This window comes from Callithrix jacchus, chromosome 13 (genome assembly GCF_049354715.1).
Source record: "Callithrix jacchus isolate 240 chromosome 13, calJac240_pri, whole genome shotgun sequence".
Classification (NCBI taxonomy): domain Eukaryota; kingdom Metazoa; phylum Chordata; class Mammalia; order Primates; family Cebidae; genus Callithrix; species Callithrix jacchus.
In genome coordinates, this window is record NC_133514.1 from 110,430,084 (window position 1) to 110,454,357 (window position 24,274).

At 36.1% G+C, this 24,274-nt stretch overlaps 1 protein-coding gene across 1 annotated transcript in view; it reads left to right on the forward strand.

Moving 5' to 3' along the window:
- LOC128929388 (uncharacterized) overlaps positions 1-24,274 on the forward strand; it is a 200,703-nt gene that overhangs the window by 129,749 nt on the left and 46,680 nt on the right. The window contains exon 2 of the mRNA XM_078346977.1: positions 14,991-15,112. The gene's annotated coding sequence lies outside the window, so the exon portion shown is untranslated. The remainder of the gene's footprint in view (positions 1-14,990; positions 15,113-24,274) is intronic.

Genomic DNA, 24,274 nt, shown 5'->3' on the forward strand with positions numbered 1-24,274 from the left:
GTTTGCATCTATTCCAACATCAAATTAACTCATGTAGTCTATAGTCTTTTACATTACCAATAAAATCCACATATTTCTAGCCCTGGATATTAGAATTTGAATGCATCTGATTCTTCTGAATTACCCCTTTCTAGAAATTAGACCAGAGAATGCCTCTGTGCTCATAAACTTATCATATAACCATGTGGGGTCCATTGTTCTTAAAGGCAACAAGGACTTCAGAGTGAAATCAACCTTGCTTGGAATTCTAGTTCTGATACTTACAGGCTGTGGGATTTCTCATGCCTCGTTTTTGCTTGTTTGTTTTCCCCTGAAATTTAGTTTAGTTTTGTTTTTTTCCAGTGTAAATGATCATTCTATCATTATAACAAAAAATTCTTAAGTCATGATTATATACCAGACACCATACTAACCTGTGAGATTCATTAGTTAAAGCCTCTATGTACATAGAATTAGGATTAAAAGAAGATGTAGATAAACAAATAATAAATGGGCAAATGGCTTGGTTTATTCAGAAAAAGGAGTGTTCTTACTCCCAAAAATATATTAAAGCTGAGACTTCAAAGCATGAATAAAGATAATCAGAAGTGGGAGTTTGAGAATCTAAAGGAATGCAAGTGTAAGGGTTTAGAGGTTTAAGAGGGAGGACTAAACATTTTACATTAGTTGTGTGCAAAGAATTTGCAGAAAGATTGGAACGTAGGGGTTAAAAAACAAGGCTTCCTTTTATAGTTCTTGACAGGATTGGATATAATGTATAAATATATTTACCATATAATAAGAACTGATAAATAATACAGTCATTATATCATCTATTGCCGTGATATCAGAGTTTAAACTAAAATTTATAATATAATTTTAGAAAATCTATATAAATAATGACCACTTAAACCCACTTTAATTTGGTCTTGTGACTACAAACCAACATAAATCTGCTTAATATTCTTCATCTATAATTAATCCAAATAACAATTTAAACTCATTTCCTGCTTGGAATCAGCTTCTTACAAACTAAAAAGGATGAATGAATGTAAAACTGAGGAATTCTAATCACTCATTTTACTAATATATGAATAAATTAATTAAATAGTTTTTATGAACTTCTTAAAACAAACAGCATTATAATTTTCATTTATATAAAAAAGGGCGATTGAACCACCAGTTAATTCCATTTAAGCAAACCTAAATATGCAATTCCTATTGGAACTAAAGGATATACAGCTAGTCTGAAATTCTTAAGTGCTTATTTTTCAAAAATCTAGTATCGATAAATAAAACTTTAAGCTTCTTTCCTATACAACTGATTGTACTTTCTAATCTATGTTTATTTTTGTAGCACAGCCCAGGGCTCCTAGGTATGGATTAATTTGCTTATTTTTAAAAAGTACTTTTATTGACTCTCCATGGAAATACACTTGAAAATTCCCTTTTGCATTGTAATATCCCTTCTGTTTTTTAATTTGCCAACAAAACTGTTAAGAAAAAAACACTCCTCACAGTATTTCTAATATTTTAGAGGTGTTTATAAAGCTATCAATCTTTTAAAATTTCTCCCCATAAAGTGATTCACTTTTATACATCCTTGCAAAAAAAAGACACTTCTACAATTAACTTTATTGCCAACAAAGCATCCATACTAGCTTAGGCTTTTATAATAGTTACAACTGAGATTACATGTTCTTAAAGAATTTCAGAAAGAAAATGGATTACTAAACCAGAATCTATTTTTAGTTCTAAACCAAAAGGTGTATGATTGAATTTAGGAAGGCATTGAAGTTGAAATTACTATTAATGATTTTACACCTCAGAAAATTTAGTTGGCTTATGTTTTCATTGAAAGTAAAATAATTAATACAAATAAAATAAAAGATATATTATTGACAGCATAAATTATTAAAGTACAAGGCATGACAGAGACCAAAGATACACAAAATAATACTATGTTATAAAAAGTGTATCCTGTAAATATGAGTTAAGCATGTTTAACCTACTTTCAAAAACATCAGCGTTGATAGCTATCACGTTCTGGGCAAGATGGAAATTTAGGGCAAAAGTATTTCTATGAGAATAATACTGATTAAAATCTTAACTAAAGCAATTACTTTCTGCAAGAAATATTGCCTAGTAAAAAGAACAATCGGTTCGATATATAAAACTGTTTTATCTCCCAAAACGTAAAAAAAAGCAGAAAAAAATATATGTATATATATACACACACATATGAAATGCATATATATATATATGGATAGATACATTTATGTATGAAATAAATGCAAATTAGGGTGATGAATAATTTGAGGCAACAAACATGATTATATGTGATGTGTATAAATTTGTTGTTTTAGATCTTTTTGCCTGAATTTTTTAACTTTTTGTTTGAAAATAATTTCAAATTTATAGAAAATTTGCAAAAATATGAATAGCCTAAGGACTTGTAATTTTCATGGCCCTGAGTAGTAAGTAAACCAAGAAAGAGAATAAAAAAATAAGTAGACCAAGTAGGTGACCCAAAGTAAGAAAATATAGAAAAGTAAAGAAGTGGGAGGGAGGGAGGGAGAAAGAATCGAAAGAAAGATCATTCTTGAGAGACACATAGAAGTATGAAATTCGTCTTTTGTCTTAAACTGGGAAACTTAAAACAAAATTAACTTTTTTTTCTTTTAAACTATCACTTTTGGGCCCCTTAAGTGAAGATTTTTATCTTGACTTACACACACTCATAGAGATAGTAACCTCATCAATGGTCCTTACAAAGGCTCTGGCTGCAGAAACATTGAGCCAATTTGTCTATAACAAACCTGCCCCTCCTAACAAGATGTACCGCTGCAGCTTCCCTATAGACAATTGACAGTGGCTATGTGTGTTTGTGTTTTGGCACTTTCAGTTTCTCATTTTCATTTAAATTATTTTCTCCAGCTTAGAGCATGGAAGGTATCTCCTTATTCATCAGGTTCTTTCTGGTTCAGAACGGAAGGATGAACCAAAATTTGAGTCCTGACAGTAATATCATGCTGAGGTCCTCAGTGTGAAGCCCTCTACTGTGAACCACAGAAAAATGAGGGGTTTCACTGAACATAAGAACAGTGTTATTTACCTCATAATGCAAGGTAGTGATCAGTATTCTTTTATAGCTTCTTTGCTGGAGTATAATTACAATCCTTTCTATAATGAACAAAAGGGATTATGGCAGTTCCCCTATTTTTTCTCTGTGGAAACTTTGAGGCTTCTTATTTGTTGATTTTGTTTTATTATTTTTGAAATTATTTAATTGGCATCAATGAAATAGAAATGTGAGAAACAGTCTGATATAAGATTTAATTGGCTGAGTCGACACACAGAAATAATTATATAATCACATATACATGTGCAGCAGCGATGTATTCCTAAATTTCACACATAGGTTATTAAATCACTTTATTGATCAATTACTTTTTAAACCTTCATTTAGGTGTACAGGTCTGCCATCTTACTCTGGTCATATGTGTCTACAAAGTTGACATATACATTTAGCAAGACAGAAGTAGATGATATTTCCTTAGAGTGAGCTAATTCTCTATTCTTTCTCTGCTAACTGTGATGTGCTTATGTGTTCAGGCATCCAAGTTGACAGGGTTTGGCTGTGTCCCCACCCAAATCTCGTCTTGAATTGTAGCTCCCATAATTCCCATGTGTTGTGGGAGAGACCTGGTGGGAGATAATTGAATCATGAGGGAGGTTTCCCCTATATGGTTCTCCTGGTAGTGATGAGTCTCACAAGAAATGACGATTTTATAAGGGGTTTCCCCTTTCACTTGGCTCTCGTTCTCTCTTGCCTACTGCCACGTAAGAAGTGCCTTTCATCTCTGCCATGATTGTGAAGCTTCCCCAGCCACATGGAACTGTGATTCCATTAAGCCTCTTTTCATTATAAATTACCCAGTCTCAGGTATGTCTTTATCAGCAGCGTGAAAACAGACTAATACACAAGTAGCCAATGAATTTCTTGAGGACAGAGACTGTGTTCACTGTCTGTGTGTGTGTATGTGTGTGTGTCCGTCTGCATATTCTCTAAGAGTATTCTCTTCAGTGTGTAAAACCTGGGAAAAATTGATACTGTATGCTTCCTTATCTTCATTATTCCTGATATTTTTGGAAAGATTATACTCAATTAAAACAGGTGTCAAAGACAGCTTTGAAGACAAAGCCAGTTAAAAACAACTGGGAGGAGGAGAATTAAGAAAAGGCCGTTTGTGAAGTTTGCTTGCTTTTTGTCAGGGAGGATGGTGTTTGTGGTTTAGAGCAAATTCAAGCAAAGATTCATATACAACTCTTCCTTTCTATTTGATAAATGCCAGCAACTCAAGATCCCATAGTACTTAGGAAGTAGAACAATACACCTGATTTATCGTATTCCACTGTCTTAAATGCCGCTGTCTTGAAGAAAATAATTGTGGTTTGAAGAGATAATGTGTATGCATGTTTTAGCAATTCCAGTTGTTTATTTCTGTTTAACTTAATTTCTCTGAAGATAAAAACAGACAAAAAGAATTGACATAAATGTCCAGAATTAATTATGGAGTTATAAAATCATTTCTAAATCTTTAAAGAGAAATTCAATATACTCATTTGTACTAAAAGACAGGTAATTTTTCATTTGACATATTTGTTGGGATTTTGCATACTTGTGCTCCAGGGAGTACATTTATCATAAAAGATAGTATAATAGTAATCCCTGGATTTGTGTAACATGACAGTCCTGGAATTTTCAATGGAGTCAATAAAGAGCTCTTTATTACCCTGCCTGAGTAATGAACTAATTGTTAAATAAGAAACAACCACAACAACAAAAATCATCAATAGATAGAAAATGAAAATTATAATTCATAACTTGTAAAGACTAAAATAGAAAATGTAACTAGAATCGATATTCAAAATATTTAACAATCCTATGGCAAAGTCTTAGAGCATGTAAAGTGGTAGCATCCAAGCATAACAATTGTAAGGCCATATGAGCATAAAATGGGCCTTGAGTACGTTGGACAGAATGATCTTGCTCTCTCCTATCCACAAGATAAGTTGTGTTAAGACAAACCACTTGAAGAAAATGTTACAAAGCAGTTATGTCTCATCGAATTACATTTTGGTTTTGGTGAAACTAGATGAAAAAACAAATTATTACTCACAAGACGTTCAACACTATAGAGAAATTAACTCCACCCACTCACGAAGGAGAACTTTGATTAACCAGGAAACAAATCACATTAATGGGAGAAATAAAGGCTGAAACATGATACAGGCTGAGTTTAGACAGGCTTAATAAACAACTCTCCTAGAGGAAGAAATATCAAGAGAGGAAGGGAAACATTCCTTACTATAAATATCCCATCTTTAATGCCATAAAATATCCATAGCATGGATAAAACAAATATAAAAGCTAGAGGAAAACTAAGTCAAAGAAATGAAATATTGACCCATAACTACACTTGGCATTCTAAGTTCACCTGACATTTATTTTAAGTGAACAAAAAAATACTCTAGAAAAAAAGGCTTTGCCTTTACTATCCTAAGAAACATGCAACGTTATCAATAATTAAAATACCTGGACATGTTCTATAGCTATAGATAGATGACTATAGATATACACATATAATTTTATAAGTAACATGTAAAATATAGTTTTATTGTATAAATAAACTCCTGCTTTCTTTTGCATCAACTTCATATTTATCACTTTATATTATCTATATTTTTAACAATCAAGTTAAAAAGTTTTAATGACTTAGTGAAGGTCATCAGCTAATATGAGGCAGAGTCAGGACTAGAAGACACAAGTGCTATTACCAATAAATTTCAATAACTGAAGGATATTTGATATGAATCAGGTCCTGTACTGAGGGCTTTATATTGTTTATTATCCCGCTGAACATACGTGTTCTTCTCTGCCTTCTAGATTTTGCAAATTCTTGCATTCTAGCAGTTTTTAATCTAGTTTCTAAATGTTGATTGACATGTCATTCTTTTGATTAGGGGTACTGACGCCACATGTCCAGTAGTCATATATGATTAAGGTGAGCAAATGTCACCGTTCTCTAACAGTTCAAATCCATGCATGTTATTTCAACTTTGTTAGTATTTGCTTTGCTTTCAAAAGTGTTCCTGCTTGAGTGTAAATCACTTGCTCGTCCCAGTAATTAATGTGAGGACGTGGTTGGTTTATGAAGTGTTCCTGGAAGAAAGGCTAAGGTACACTGGAGTCACTTTCATGAAGAACCTTGTAGGTTATGCTAAGGAGTTTAGACTTGTCTGTAGTTAATAGAAAACCACCAGGAGGCTGAAGAGTATTTTCTTGTTAGAAGCTAGTTACCAATTCTGCCTGGATCAAAAGCATGTACTCTTCCATATACATAACCATATTATCTAAAGATAGCTTTATATTATAGTCTATATCAATGGATGTATCCACTTAAAAACATTAAAACTTATATCTACTAGAATACACTAATAGCTAGCAAAATTTGTCCTCAGTAATTTAGTTTTTCCATTTCGTGCTGCCAAGTAACCACATAAACAGATATGAAATCTTATTAAAAGCATATCATTCTTTTGAAGGTTTATTTTTTATTAATCCATGGTGCTATTTAAAAATATTAACTTCACTAATGCTTATGTACTGTGAAAAAAAATAAAAAACTGGACCCTAAATGGACATCTTAGAGTTACCTACTAAATTAACTTGCTGAGAAAAGAAGTGTTACCTCTCTGGACTATGTCACTTTGTGAACTTTATAAAAAGGTTTGGTTTGGCAGGCAGAGTCCTTCTGAAGAGGGAATAAATTGCTGTACTGGGAAAGCAACAAATAGCTGAAGTTGAGAGAAAAAAGGTAACGGTCCACTAAACAGAAAGCCAGAACCTTTATTCCAACACCAGCATGAGTCTGATCTCCTGAAGAGAAATCATATTGCAAACTCTCTAAAAATATAAAAGAAGTAATTTCAAAGTCTTTAGTTAAGTGATAATTAAAAATGTAAACATAGAGTATCAAATGCTGATAAATATAATTTCCATGAAAAATGTGTTAGATGGAGTGAATGAGTCTTCTAATTCTTTCTGGATAAATTGTATGATAGTGTTTACTAATGTAATTAGAGAAATTGACAGTTGACAAATTATTCAAAATTTATCTTGTTTTATTTAAAAAATGCAAACATAAGGAAACATTATAATTTCTTTGATGAGCATTACATTGTATGTAAGCTTTCACAAAATATATTGATTCCTACTACTAGTTATTTTCCATAGGAAAAGCACCTATTTTCAATTAACAGAATCCATTTCAGAGGAAAAAATTGTGATATACTAATGTTTTCTATATATTAATTGTCAACCAGTTGTCATTGCCAATATACAGTGACATACATGGTGCATGCCTGCCTGCCTGCCTGCCTGCCTGCCTTCCTTCTTTCCTCCTCCTCCCCTTCCCTTCCCCTCCCCTCCCCCTCCCCATCCCCTCACCCTCCCCTCCCCTTCCCCTCCCCTTCCCTGGGCAAAACTGACAGGATAGCAAGCGGCTCCAGTTGACTGGAAACATCCTGAATTCCACAAAATCCAGAGATTAGCATCACGGGATGCTTTTTCTGTAGTAAAGGTGCAGGTTTGTTTGCATGCTCATTTGAATAAATCAACATTCCATGAGTATCATATGGATATATTCATCATGGCTCCAAATCTCTAGAGGATGAAAAATACTGTAGTATAAATGTGGCATCATGTGCAAAGGAGAGAACAGCAGGCAAGAGGTTGGAAGGGTGACCCATCTCCAAACAGTAATTTAAAACAGTACTCACACATTATTTCTCACAAGTCTATGAACCTGTTGGGTGATATCAGTTCTAGGATAACTGGTATCAATCGCGCTCCCTTATGAATGGAGGTAGGCTGCTGAGAATAGTTTGAACTAGTGTGACTTGGCTGTCTTCCTCTTTTCTCTCTCTTGTCTAGGAGGCTGGCCAGGCAGATTTCTTGGTAGTGCAGGGGTCTGACAGAAGGTTCAGAAAGGTGGAAAAGCTCTGACAAACCTCTGCTTGTCCGTCTTGCTAATATCCTATTGGCTAAAGAAAGTCACATAGCTGATCCAGAGTCTGAGTTTGGGGCAGAAAATCTTCCCACAACGGAAAGATGCTGCAAAGCTACAGAATCTAGGATTTGGATCCAGGGAGACGTGAAAAATGTGCTGTTTATATTTCCCTCATTCAATATCCCAGAGTGCAGGCGAGATCATTCAGATCATTAAATGAAGGCGCTTATACAAGAAAGCAACAATGCAATCACTTTTAGAAAATCCAATCTGGTGATCAAATGCAAGATAGATTATAAAATGAAAAGTGAAGCCAAGAGTTAAATTAGGAGCGACTGTAAATATCCAGAAGAAGAGACCCTGAAAATATATTAAAAATATGGGAATTAAAGGGATATAAATTAACTATTATATGATGTTCTAGAAAAGTTAAAAAAAAGAAAGGCAAATTGATCAGTGGTTGCCAGGAGTTCAGTGTAGGTAGAGGTAGGGAATGAGGAAGGGATGTTTGAACAGATAAAAGAAGATAAATTCCGGGGCAGAGAAAATATTCTACATGATACTGCATCTGTCAAATCTCATAGAACTTTACAGCACACAAAGTATACCTTAATATATAAAAATTTTCAAATGTAACTTAGGAGGTGGGAGGGATCCCAGTATAAAATGAAAAGTATGACAAAAGAATCTCACTGTGTTACAAATATCCAAAACATCCCCTCAACGGAGATGACAAAAACGACCATGACCTAAGTAAGCTTGACGATGAATGGGCACTGAAGACAAAAAGAACTGTACAAAAGTAGGATGCTCCAGTTGACCAAGTTTTCTCCTGGGGAATGGATTAGCAATTTTTAAACTGATATTCTTGTATTTCTGGAACTAAACAATTATGTAAATATGTGGAGGTTGGTGGATACCAGGTTTTTCACTATTGAAATTTGAGTTTATGGATAAGCCTGGGAGGGGGCTGAACTGATCCATATGGTGATGGAAGATTTGGAGACATCAGTGTGAGCTCATGTTTAGCTTAATATCCATACAGATGATTACATATCAACATATTTATAGGTTTGAGTATGCACAGAGGTTAGTATACTCATATATTTTCTTGCTCTGTCAGCTGAGATTGCTCACATCTTGGTTTCCCACATTCTCCCAGCAAAGGAATTAAGATTCCTTGGAGAAATGGTTGAATTTAGGTCTGGGGCAAGGAATACGCAAGATAAGTCTGGAACATCTTGTGGTGCCAAAAAGTAAATAACCGCTCAAAAAATAAATAAAGACAAAGACTTATAGTAATGTCAGTGGGCATACAAGGCAAATCAAACAGTTATTAGCAGCCAAAGCTGATATAATATGAAATAGAACTATAATGCAAAGTATGCTATAAATATATATGAATCAATAATGATAGCACAAAGAAAAAAATTTGTTGAAATTGTGGGAATGATAGGTGTTTTATTTCCCTTGGCAAAGCAAACAAATAATAATCAGAACACTGTCTCTTGTCTATATTTTTCAACCTCCCTGTTGATTTTAATGTTTCAAACCAGCTCCTTTTTGAGACAGAGCTTCAGATTACTGGGAGATCTGGCCTTTCATACTTACAGCCTCATGATTAGAGAGGAGAAAAGATTTTCTTCCTGATCCTCTATTAGGTAAAATGATAGAGGAGAAGGCACTGTAAAATGAGACACAAAAGATGGATTCAGATCGCTAATTTTGTAGGTTGGTATTTTTCAAAATTGAGTGTTTTCACTCTTAATGACTATTTTCGTTTTGAAGTTAAATCCCAATCACCTGCTGAGAGCGAGGTGATTTAGGAGATATAAGTGAATAGTACTAGCGTAAATTAAGAATGGCTGCTCTGGGGAAAGAGTAGAGATGTGACTAAGGTCATAGAATACATTTTTTAATTTCGCTGAGCACTGAGCTAGATTAGAGGCAGTTACTTACAAGAAGACCTGTTTTTACTGTAATGTGAATATTTGCAAGTATGCTCACAAATTGTTCAAAAACATAGTAATTTCTTTTTTTTTTGAATTTTTATTTTTAATTTGTGTGGGTATATAATAGGTGTATATATTTATGGTGTATATACTTATGTATATATCTTTTTTTTAATTGCATTTTAGGTTTTGGGGTACATGTGCAGATCATGCAAGATAGTTGCATAGGTACATACATGGCAGTGTGTTACATGAGGACAACAAACATATGAAAAAATGCTCATCATCACCGGTCATTAGAGAGATGCAAATCAAAACCACATTGAGATACCATCTCATGCCAGTTAGAATGGCGATCATAGTAATTTCTAAAGTGAGATTGACTTTCTTTCCTCCATTCCAAAGTGCTCTCCACTATGAAATTTTTTCATCATTTTCACAACTGCTTTTCATTCATTCATCCAATACATGTTTGTTAACTGGTTTACACATAGCAGATGACAAAACAGAAATTTCTGATTTCATGGAGCTTACACTTTGTTGAAGTCAGCAGGTTGTCAATGAAGTAAAAGTGATTATGACATATTTCAGGTGACGATAATTCCGGTTGGCAACTGTAAAGCAATAAGAACATAGAAAGTGTACGCGTTTTGTTTTTCCGTTGTAAATCGGTTGGTAAATGAAGTTTTATTGAAATGATAACTTGAGAGGAAAGATCTGAAGAAGGCGAGGGAGCAGACAGCACGCAGATTATCTGGGAAACAAAGATCTATGCGTCAAAGAGAAAAAAGTGGGCTGGGTGTGGTGGCTCACCCCTGTCATCTCAGCACTTTGGGAGGCCGAGGCAGGTGGCTCATGAGGCCAGGAGTTCAAGACCAGCCTGGCTGAACCTGGTCTTCTGAAACCAGGTTCTCTAGTAAAAATACGAACATCAGCCAGGTGTGGTGGTGTGCACCTGCAATCCCAGCTCCTTGGGAGGCTGAGTCAGGGGAATTGCTTGAACCCAGAAGGCGGAACCAAAATTGCAGCACGTACTCCAGCCTGGGTGACAGAGTAAGACTCCATCTCAAAACAACAACAACAAAAAAAGTTTAAAAAAAACGTCTCATGCAGTTCGAATAGTAGCAAGTGACTCAGGAATTTATGAAGTTTCAGGTATGCAGGGCTTTATGAACTATCCCAGAGAGTTGAACAACTGTGGGAAGGTTGTGAGCAAAGGAATGACAGGGCCTGGAATGTTTTAAAAAGATCACTCTAGCTTCTGTATTGAGAATAGACAGTAGGAAAGTAAGAAAGGAGACAGCAATAGTAGCTATTAAAACAAACAAAAGGTCATTCTAGCTTAGCACAGAATGGTGGCAGTGGAGGAAGAGAAAAGTTACAAAATTGTTCTTTTGATAATAAAGAGGATGAAAATACCTTTGGCTTTAGACTAAGCTTCTCACCTTAAAGAAGAGACAGAATTGGGAGAATAATTTAATATTTGAAAAATGTTGGCATGCCCCTTATATCATCTAACTAGGGATGTTGAGAATATTTGAGCTTGGAGTTCAAGAGAGAGAGCTCAGGCAATAAAAGTCTAGCAGTTGTTGGCATATACATTAAAGCCATGAGATTGGATGAAATAATGCACAGAATAAGTACATATGGGGAAACAAGGGGTAGGCTTGGGAAATTCCAATGTTTAGTGAATACAGCTAAGGGATGAAAAAGCAAAGAAGACTCAGTTAACTATATATATAGGAAATATTAACTAAACTATGGTATTTGGAAATGCACATTAAGAAAGAATTTCTGAGAGGACAAAATTTCATGGTTTTAAATGCTGCTTACAAGTCAAATAAGATAAGGACTGGAAACATTTATGTGACTTGGCAAGGGGGAAATCATTGCAGGTCTTCTCAAGATAAGTTTTAATAAAGGGGCAAAAGTGATTAAAGTGATCATTTTTTCTTTAATGATCTAATACTCTAAAGAGAAAGTGTTAGATTGGAAACAGTGAGTCTAATCCACTTTTAATTGTTTTTCTAATTGACAGGTAAAATCTTATCTATTTATCTTGTACTAAGTAATGTTTTGAAGTATAGATACTCTATGGAATGATTAAGTTCAGCCAGTAAGCAAATGGATTACCTCACACAGTTATGAGTTTTTAGACTCCATCTCTCATTATATGCAAAAATCAATTCAAAATAAATTTAAAAACTTCAATTTAAATCTTAACAACCATGAAACTGCTAAATTTTTCAAAAAAGGAAAAGCTTCATGAACATTGGCCCATGCAATAATTTTTGTTTTGGATGTGACCTCAAAAGCACTGGCAACAAGAGCAAAAATAGACAAATGGGCTTATATTAAACTGAAAAGCTTCTGCACATCAAAGGAAATAATAAACAAAGTGAAGAGACATCCTACAGAAAGGGAGGAAATATTTCCAACTGCAACCCACTTATTTTAAGGAAGTTTTTTAGTGAACGGTAGCAGAGAAGCAGAAAAGTTTCTGAAAGGAGATGAGGGATCAAGAGAATTATTACATTTCTGAGACAGAGTCTTGCTCTGCTGCTCAGGCTGGACTGCACTGGCATGATCATCGTTCTCAAATGATCCTCTAGCCTTGGCCTCCCAGAGCCTTGGGATTATAAGTGTGATCCTCCACCCCTGGCCAAGAGAGCTCTTAATGTAAAAATTAACTAAATCATTATGTGATAAATTCCTGGTTAGTGAACATAATGATTTATTTGGCTGAGAAAATTTGAGCATACATAGGATATTGCAGAGAAATTTGGAATTACAAACTTGGAAGAGTGGAGGGGAATAGTATGTAGTATACAAATTTAGTTGTAGGCAGTAGCAAAAAATGTATCTTGATTAACTGGATCTAAGGCAGAATTCATGGATGAGGAGCCGGGGAAGTGCAGATATGTCATGTTAGGAACCCATGGGTGTTCCCTTTGATTGCTACTATTTTCTTAGTGGAACAAGAAACAGATCACATGTGAGAATAGGTTGGGTGAGGAGGTGTTGGGTATTTGAATAGAAGAGGTAAAATACAAAACCATCATCCAGGAGACTGGAGAATGAATGGATTAGGAAATATAGAAGGTATGATATCAACTGTAGTAGCTTTTGGAAAATAAAAAGAAAAACTCTCTCAAATGTACCCTTCAAATGTGAAATTTTAGAATTACACTGTGAAGAAAAGGCTTGGAATCAGGTAAATAGGGCATTGCACACTCATCTTTCTTTCTTTTTCTCTCTCCTTCCTTTCCTCCCTCCCTCCCTCCTTCCTTCCTTCCTTTCCCCCTCCCCCCGTCTCTCACTCTTTCTTTCTCTTTCGTTCTTTCTTTCTTTTTCTTTTAATAAATCTCCTTGGCAACATGAAATGTTTAAGTATTTATATTTTTAAAAAATAGAAATTAGGAATATTGGCACTAAATATGCAACCTTCTATACAAATGAATGTTATCCTATAATATGAAATTTAATGTCAGTTGCTTTTCTAGTTTTATTTTATTTACCAATCAGGGGTGTGAGAGAGTATGTGTGTGTGGATGTGTGTGTGTGTGTGTGTGTGTGAGTGTGTGTGTGTAAGATAGAAAGACAGAGAAAAAACACATAAAGGACTGAGCAAGCACTGATAAGTGTGGTTGTAGCTTTGTTTTTGTTTTTCTTACATCTTGGGGGTATATTTTAAAGGGAAGACTCCAAGACTAATTATTCTCTATTTTAAAAATTTAGGATCTAATCCAGCACACAGTAATGCTATAAAGTAACCAAATGGGCATTCAAGCATAAAACCTTTTGAGTCTGTATTTTTATCAAAGTTACACATTCATATAATTTTCAGAGTTGAATAACGACGAGATTTTTAAATTTAAAATATTTTTGTGTATGTCTCACTTTCTCTCCCAATACATTTTATTAATTTTCTGGGGTTTTTGTTGTTGTTGTTGTTTTGTTTGTTTTTGAGATAGGGTCTCATTCTGTCAACCAGTCTGGAGTACAGTGACAATCACAGTTCACTACAACATTAACTTCCCCAGACTCAGGTGATCCTTCCACTTCAGCTTCCCAGATAGCTGGGACCACAGGTGTATGCCTCCTTGCCAGGCTAATTTTTTGTATTTTTAGTAGAGATGAGGTTTCACCATTTTTCCCAGGCTGGTCTCTAACTCCTGGGAAAGCAGTCCTTCCACCTTGGCCTCCAAAAGTTGGGATTACAGGTATGAATCAGTGTGCCCAGCTTCTTTTTCTGGATAAATTTTTAAAATAGCATGCTTATATAGAAATATCTTAATTTTCCAGTTTTAGTCAATGCCTAATAACTAATTTTTCAGATAAATAATAGGCTTCTTCACTATAGCTCTGCCGTACCTGCTGTACATGCATCTTTTTATGCTGGTCCCACACTTGCCAGAATTGTGCTTCTGAGAGGATGGTCAAAATACTTAATCACCCTGTTCAACTCTTGCTCTGAATAATCAGAGTGATATAGCCTGAAACAAGAGGTGGCTGTACCCATGCGAGCTAGTACATATCATCTTTGCTCTATTTTACTTTGCTATACAGTGTTCAGTGTTTGTATTAATCTGATTATGAACATGCTATTTTGTTGCGCCATGTAGTAATCATTGATTGCTTTTTCTTTTCTGCACAATCACGAGTTTTGACTGGAACTAATTATTGTGTTGTGTTGTTACAGCTGTTGTATGTTTCTGGGTTTACTTTTCTATTGACTTCTTGTTATTTGAGGAATAAATTTATTTTCACTTGTGAACAATCTCCTTTTAATTTGTTCAAACAAGTTAAATGCCCTATTTCCCCTTTTCTGAGAAGTATCTCCTAAATCCTTTGCATCAGCTCCGTTATTATTTCCCCTCTTGTCTTGCTGTGGAACACTGGGTGAAAATGACTTGCCCTTAGATTTTTGTCTTCCAGTGTTGACACTGGGATGATTGAACCCATGTTTATTTTTATTTTTCAGATAGAGTCTCGGTCTGTCACCCAGGCTGGAGTGAAATGGCATGATCTCGGCTCACTGCAACCTCTGCCTCCCTGGTTCAAGGGATTCTCCTGCCTCAGCCTCCCGAGTAGCTGGGTTTACAGGTAATTGTTGCCACTCCTGGCAAATTTTTGTATTTTTTTCAAAATATATATATTGTATTGCACTTTGGGTTCTGGGGTACATGTGAAGAACATGCAGGGTTGTTGCATAGGTACATACATGGCGATGTGGTTTGCTGCCTCCATCACCATCACCTATATCTGACATTTTCCCCCATGTTATCCTTCCCCAACTCCCTACCCCCCACTGTCCCTCCCTTAGTCCCCCCCTCAACGACCCCAGTGTGTGATGCTCCCCTCCCTGTGTCCATGTGTTCTCATTGTTCAACACCCGCCTATGAGTGAGGACATGTGGTATTTGATTTTCTGTTCTTGTGTCAGTTTGCTGAGAACGATGGTTTTCAGGTTCATCCATGTCCCTACAAAGGACATGAACTCATCCTCTTTCATGGCTGCATAGTATTTCATGGTGTATATGTGCCTCATTTTCCCTGTCCAGTCTATCATGGTTGGGTATTTGGGTTGTTTCCAGGTCTTTGCTATTGTAAACAGTGCCGCAATGAACATACATGTGCATGTGTTTTTATAATACAATGATTTATAATCCTTTGGGTATATACCCAGTAATGGGATTACTGGGTCAAATGGAATTTCTATTGAATTTCCTTGAGGAAGCGCCACAAGATTTTGCATTTGTTGAGTGATTTACTTCCAATTATGTGGTCAGTTTTAGAGTAGGTGTGATGTGGTGCTGAGCAGAATGTATATTCTGTGGATTTGGGGTAAAGAGTTCTGTAAATGTCTATTAGATTTGCTTGGTCCAGATCTGAGTTCAAGTCCTGAATATCCTTGTTAATTTTCTGTCTCATTGATCTGTCTAATATTGACAGTGGAGTGTTAAAGTCTCTCACTATTAGTGTGTGGGAGTCTAAGTCTCTTTGTAGGTTGTTAAGAACTTGCTTTATGTATCTGGATACTCCTGTATTGGGTGTGTATGTTTATGATCGCTAGCTCTTCTTGTTGCATTGATCTTTTTACCATTATGTAATGCCCTTCTTTGTCTCTTTTGATCTTTGTAGTTTAAAGTCTATTTTTTCAGAGACTAGGATTGCAACTCCTGCTTTTTTTAGTTTGTATTTCTGTGGAATTGGTGGTGGTATCCCCTTTTTCGTTTTTTTATTGCATCTATTGGATTAACTGCTGTCACTGCCAAGGTGGCCTGCCAGCCGTCTCTTCCTCTGTGGGCACTCTATGGAGAGGTCTCTGGAGATTTCTTCTGATGAAAACCATTATTTCATGCTTTCCTCTGGCAAAAGTGTACTTCGGAGGATAATTTTAGGGAATAGTGTAATATAGAAACACAAGATTTTAAGACTGCTTGCACTCAAATGCTAGTTGGAAAGAATTCTTCACCCTAGCAGGTATGCATGCTGCATTGTAACACTACAGGATTGAAGGTGGGTATCTTAAGGATATAACTGAAGTAAGGGGCTTTGAGTTTGAGTGTGTTCAATTTTTTTGTCAAAGATAGTAATCTAAAATTTATTGATCAATTCTACCTTTATATTCTAATTTATTTCATCAATCTTTTCTTCTATATTATTACCATCCAATATTCTATAGCACATTTTTCTCCTCTACCGCCGCTTTAAGGTTGAGCTGAATGTTTACTTCATTATTTGTCAGTTTTATTGTATGAGGAGGATCACAATGAAAAAATACTGTGAACTATTATAAGAATATTTGATATAGAGAGTGTATACTGCTTTTAATTGTGCTTACATGCAAAACAGAAGAATATTGATGCAGATACAGAAACAAAGGCATATCTCTTGTTTCCTCATGACAAGAAAAGCAGGGTAACAAATCAACCCAAAATATAATGTTTTTATTTATTGTCCTTAACAATGCTTGTGGCTGGTTGGGTGCCCCTTCTCACAGGGATACTTGAAGAAGCCAGCCATGTCATCTTCTAGATCAGCAGTCCCCAACCTTTTTGGTACCAGGAACTGGTTTTTTGGAAAATGGTTTTTCCACAGATGGAAGCAGAGATGGTATTGGAATGATTCAAGTGCATTACATTTATTGTGAACTTTATTTCTATTATTATTACATTGTAATATATAATAAAATAATTACACATCTCCCTATAATGTAGTATCAGTGGGACTCATGAGATTGTTTTCTTGCAACTAGATGGACGCACCTGGGAGTGATGGGAGACAGTGACAGATCATCAGGCATTAGACTCTCATAGGGGGTGTGCATGTGCAGGTCACAGTAGGGTTCATACTCCTGCGAGAATCTAATGCCACCACTGATCTGACAGGAGGCAGAGCTCAGGCAGTAATGTGAATGATGCAGAGCGGCTGAAAATACAAATAAAGCTTTGCTCGCTTGCCTTCTGCTAATGTCCTGCTGTGTGGCCCCGTTCCTAACAGACCATGGACTGTTACTACTCTGTGGTCCAGGGGTTGGGGACCGTGCTCTAGATACTTGTGTGCCTGGACACATTTATCCTGTTGTTACTTTCCTAGGTAATTATCACATCAAAGACTTTGCATCCCTTTTTGCTGAGTCAGGTGTTGCTACCTGAGAGAGGATCCCTTAGATTATGCAAAACACAGCAAGATAGAAAGGAAGCCAAAACATACCAACAATCAAAGTGTATATGTGTCTGTGTGTATCCAATAAAACTTACATTTAGCATTTTCCCATGCCAATGAAACCAGCAATAAATGAAAGAAGCATTCAATTCAAGATAGTAAGGGAAGTGTATCTGTTCAATGAAGGGAAAATTATATGGATAAAACATAAATTGTAACATTAAAAGACAGACTATACAGATAGAATGGAAAAAGTCTTTATCATGATTTTTGCAACAAAGTTTAATTGAGCACATCGAAATTCATGACTACTCCACTGATTAACTCTGTTGGAAGTTGAGTCATCCTGCGTTTCCCAGATCCTGTGGTTTTCCTGTGCATGATGCGTGCCCCTCAAGGAATAGGGTATCTTGCAAAGGAATGTTTACTCATGGATAGTCTTTAAATCTTCCACATATACTAGTTGCTGAAACTAATCTCCTAGAAAGATTATTGCAGTTATGGCAGTTCTCCTCTCCCCTTCACAAACACTCTTTTTCCAGCTTACAGAAGAAAGGCTTACCTCTCACAAATCATAAATGTTAGTAGAATGTAAAAACCTCTGGGATTCCAAACAAATGTATAGTTCAAGAACTGGTATCAGGAGAGCCTTATTGAATAAAGAAATGGCATTAATAAAAACTGTCTTATAAACATTCCTTTTAAAGGCCACTCACAGCATCAGAAACTGAACATTTTAGTCTGTTTGAATAATGTTCCGAGTTTACTCTGATTCTAGAACTGGGTGAAGTGAGTGATAATATTTTATTTAGTGAAATTGTCTCTTCTATTCTCCATTCATTGACATAGTTACTGGAAGACAAGTCCTGAGAGAACAAGCAAAGGAAACATGCAGAGGAACGCTGCAGCCAGCGGTGCTGGCGTTCATATAGACTCTCTACCAGGCATTGGAGTCACTTTCTACCTCAGATTTAGGGCATTCAGGAATTGTAAAAACGATGTTGAGAAATACCAGTCTGCCAAGAAGTTTTCCTCTCTGCAGCTCAGCAATGAGAAAAAGCTTGGAGAATGCATTCATTCAACCCATAATTAAGTCTGCGTTGCAACTGCATATTTTTCATGACTTAAAAGCAGGTAAAACTTCCAATAAGTCAGTGTTGCAATTTTGAAAAATAATGTATATGCGCTAGCAGTAAGTAATTGTTTCCAAGTTTCTAGAACAGTTAATCAAATGTGAAAATGAACATTTCCATTAACATTTACAAAAAGTATATTGAATAGTGGAAAATATTACCCATTGCTTTACTTGGATCTAAGCCTTCTGCTCACTCTCTTCCATTAGTTACTTGTCTTCTAGTTATTTAATTCCCATAATAAGTGCAGTGCTGTGGCCCGCATTCTAAATAAAGCACTTGTATGTTTATCTTTTGTAAACTTCATTTATTAGGAGCTCAACTTACTTTTTTCCTCATGGTTTTAATTCTCAGTGAAGACTTTCTAATTCTAGCAGTAAGTAATCAATCTTTACTCACATGGTAAATGAAGTAACTGAAAAGAATAAACATCTAACTGAGATGCAATCAGTATAAATTTGCTTTTGCTTAATGACTTTTTAAAGTATAAAATACTTTTGTGTTTATTTTTTCAATTATATAATAATAAGTACAGAAAAGATTGAACAAACATTTCTATTCTTACTAGACAATTAGGACAGTTAGAACTGTATGGTCACAGGAGATGAATAAAATGCAATTCAAGTAATATATTTTCTTTTTACAGAGATATATGATGTAGTAGCAAACGTAGACAGAAAATGCAAGTTCAAAGTATAAAAAAAGTTACTTTGTAAATGTTAAAAATGACTGTTTACATATTTTTTAAATAGTTATAGATAAAAATTGTGATAATTATTTAGATTTTACTGGATTCATATAAAAGGGTAATGTAACATATTATCTAATGTTATATTTACTCTATAAATAACATAATCTGCAATGTTTAGTATTACAATGAGAGATTATAAACATTAATTTAAAATGTAAAACAAAAACCCCATCATTTTAAAAATTATTTTTGAGGGCATTGGCCAAAAGATTTAAAAGTCATCACCCATTTAATTTACTATCCAAGTGAGATTTCAAGGACTTCTTATTTCCTTCTCACATGGACTTTACTCACTTCATTTACTTCCTCAGAACATTAACACATTCACATGTTACCACAACCTGATTCAGCAGTTTCTACTGCTTCCTATTTCACTGAAGACAAAGAAAGAAATCTGAAAAGACATTGCACAAGCACCTATGACCACATCAGCCTCTCTGCCACTCCTCCTGTTACGATTTGTAGCTGGGCACTGACCATGTGTGTTCTCGATCACCATCTCCACCTTCCAGTTCACTCAGTTTGCTCCAGCACTTCCTTCTTGTCTCTTCTGCACCAGCAAATTTTCGTTTCACACAATTGGTCACCCCTTCCTCTTTGAATTACTTTCTTCTAGTTGTTTTCATGATTCATATGTTTCTAGGTTTTCATCTGCTTACCAGCTCTTCTCTCTTTTCAGCTAGTTCCTTCTAAACTCTCAATAGCTAAATAATGGTTTATCAAAAATTTGACCCTTAGATTGCTTCACTTCTCAGTCTTCACCAAATCCATTGTGGACTCATCTAGTATAAAAGTTAAAAAAAAAATACCATAAAACGTTAAGATATGAATCGATGTCTCCAGCCTGAACCTCCTCTATACTTTGCATTTATTTACACAACTTGTTATGCAATAGATATTCAAATAACTTGGAAGTCTAACACATACAACTTAACATGTCCCAGACTAAGTATACTAAATATTTTATCCTGCCCCAGATATTACTTATTTTGCCCTCAATATGAACTTCATCTTTTTAGGAACTCAAGCTAAAATACTTGGGGTCATCTTTGAGTTATTGCTTTTTGTTACAGTCTATATCCAAACCATTAGAATTTCTTAATGACTCTGCTTTAAAATACATTTAAATTTTAAATCTTTCCAACAACTTTTGCACTATGACCATACTCACTCACAGCTAGCAACCCAATTCAAGTAATACACAATTTTATTTTATTGTAATTTGTCCTGATTTATCTCCCTGTATCTTCCTTGCCTTCCTACAGTCTACTTTCGACAGAGTGACCAAAGCCACCCTTTCACAATATAAGTTGGCTTATGTTCTTCTGTTCTGGTACCTTTAATGATATTTTCAAATATTTGGAGTGAAATTCCTTAAGATAGCTAACAAGTATTGCAGGTACTCTAAAATCTAAGATAGAGTAATATTAAAATTGGAAGAATGAATTGAGCCAGGCGCAGTGGCTCATGCCTGTAATCCCAACACTTTGGAAGGCCAAAGTGGGTGGATCATCTGAGGTCAGGAGTTCAAGACCAGCCTGGTCAACATGGTGACACCCCATCTCTACTAAAAATACAAAATTTATCCAGGCTTGGTGGTGTGCACCTGTATTCCTACCTACTTAGGAGGCTGAGGCAGGAGAATCACTTGAACCCTGGAGGCAAAGGTTGCAGTGGCATGCCACTGCACTCCATCCTGGATGACGAGTAAAACTATGTCCCCAAAAAAGAAAAATGAACTGGACCCTGTTTCTTTTCTGACCTCCTGCAACTCTCACTCTTATTCTCTCTTGTGATTCTTCCTTGTTATTTCTCAATTGTGTCAAAATGTTGCTGTCTCGGGAATTTGAACTTACTATTCCTACTGCTCCTAGTTATTCCCATCTTCCAACCTTACTTCTTACTGGTCTGTGTTATTTGACTAAAAGCCAAAGTTTTATAACGGAGAGATCCTAAGTAGAATACATGAAATGAAATAGCCACTTATATCTGCCCATATACATTCTCTCAGTCTAGGCTCATGTAGTGACTGCGCTCCACCTGGTTTTCGATGGCTCCGTCTTCCTTCCATTTTAATTGTCTTCCTTCCCTTTGGACTCTGTTGCCATCTGCATGAATGGACATGAATAAAAACAAAAGTCTAGGTCAAAGGTGCTACCTTTAAAATAAATTAAAGTGAGATTTTCACAGATTGTTTCCACTTATATTTCATTTCTCATAGTTGCATAGTGTTACTGAGGGAATATATTCTCTTACTGGGTACACAAGGGGGCGTAGTTTTAAGGACAAGAACTTCCGAGTGCCATGCACCACCCCCAATCTCTCTCCATCCGGGAGATTTAATGGTTTATTTTAAAATTTCGTGGGTGCGGGAAGAAACGAAGAGTCAGTCACCCCAGTGGATGTTTAAAGGAACTCCTCTCATTGGCTAGAGGAACTTGGGAGGTAAGAATTTCTCCCAGGATGAATTCCCCTGCTCCTTCACCCACACTGGTTTCCAGCTCTCTGGAATCCCCTCCCACAGAGTGGGAGCTCTCTTTTCCCTCCTGGATTCTCCCCCTCTGGGGTCCCCTTCCACCCAGTGTGGAAGCTGCTTTTCCTCTCCTAAACTCCATCTCTCTCTCTCTCTCTCTCTCTCTCTCTCTCTCTCTCTCTCTCTCTCTCTCTCTCTCTCTCTCTCAATTCCCTTTCACTCAGTGTAGAAGCTGTCTTTCCTCTCCTGGATTCCATCTTTCTCGATTCCCTCACTCAGTGTGAGAGGAGATTTCCTTCTTTCGTTTTCCCCTCTAGGAAGCCTTCTCACTCAGTGTGAGAACAGCTTTTCTTTCTCTCACTCAGTGTGAGAGCTAGCTGTTTCTTCCTTTCTCCTCCTTTTTCTCTTTCTCTATCTAAGTAAATCACTTTCTGCAACCAGTTTTTGAGTCCCATATTTTACTTTACAAGCACACTGCACTGTGGTCTCCTGTCTCATTCTTGAGAGGGAGGGATAGACCAAGAACCTGGAGAAATGTCCTCTCAGGAAAGATGAGGGCTCCCCTGAACCCCAACATTACCAGGGTAGTTAGAAAAGGTAGCCTATAGTTGGACAACAATGTGTTCAGAAATGGGGAAAAAAATGAGTACAGGGAGTGTGGAAAAGCAGCAAAGGAGAAAGGACTTACAGAGTGCCTACATACATTGCTTATGAGTAACATATAAATGAGGAACAACAAACTGTGGAAGGCCGCAGGAGGCCTCTGAGGAGGAAGACCTCATGTTTCAGTGCAGGGTGATGTAGACTCTGTTACCATAAACATTTTGCTCAAGGATGTAAAATCCCTTTGTAGCACTATGACATAGCCAGACTTGTAGGCTCGTTGTAAGATCTGCATTCCATCAGTTGCACAGCACATAGATAATAAGCTAAAGATAACCACATGTTCTCGTTTTGTAAAACTCCCAAACCACCACTGTTATCATCCTTAGAATGACACACCAGTTCCAGTTCACTGATTCAGTTCCGGCTCACTGATTCACTCCATCACGTCACCCACTCCCCACCATTACTCCACTCCTGCCCTGTAGATCAAATTAATTGTAACCAATAAATAATGTGGATGATCAGAGTTCAGGGCCTTCATTGCCTCCTCCAGAGTAATAAGTGATCACCTCCTGGTCCCACTATCTCTCTTAATCTGTTTTTTTTTTTTTTGTCATTCCTTTATTGCCACCAAACTCAGGATACCCACGGGCGTTGTAGGGATGGCTCCCTACATTCTGGTTCCCAATGTGGGGCTCATGGATTCCCTACAGGGAGCAGGTAACCAAGGACCTTCCTGCCACAGGATCTGGAATGCAATAGCACCATCTTGGCTCACCGCAACCTCCGCCTCCTGGGTTTAAGCAATTCTCATACATCAGCCTCCCAAGTAGCTGGGATTATAGGCATTCCCCATCATGCCTGGCTAATTTTTTTGTATTTTTAGTAGAGACTGGGTTTGTCCATGTTGATCAGGCTGGCCTTGAACTCCCAACCTCAGGTGATCTGTCCGCCTTGGCCTCCCACAGTGCTGAGATTACAGGCATGAGCCACTGTACCTGGCCAGGATATTCCATTTTTAAAAATAAACTTTATTGTATATATTTAAGATACAAAACATTATTTATACAATTCATATAAACAGTAAAATGGTTACTATAGTGAAATAACTTAACATATTCATGATCCCACAGAGTTAACCATTTTCCCCAAGCAGGGTCACGATCAGCCATAATCTACTTATTTAGCAAAAATCATAAATATAATACAGAGATAATTTTTTAAGATATTGGGATTTAATAGTTTTACAGATAATTCATATTTAATTCTATATTTGTTTTGATTTATACACTGATTTTAGAAACATTCTCATGCCAGGGTCTACATTTTTCTTTGTAACTAGACAACCATATAAATTAGCTAGAACTTGTAGACAGTTCAGTCTAACTGTACTTTTTTGGTAAAAAATGTAAAATGTACTTTGGGAGGTTTTCTAAATGACTAAATTATATTCTGTGAAATTATTAGACAATTGAGAACTGAACTTTCTTACTGTTTCACAGTTAAATTATTATATTACTCTATTCAATGTTAGGATCTAGTTTTTTAAACATTGCATGGCTTCTTAAAAAAAGAATCTATAAGAAGACAACTGCTCAATTGCAGGTTGTCTAGTAAATATCAGAATTTTGAAGA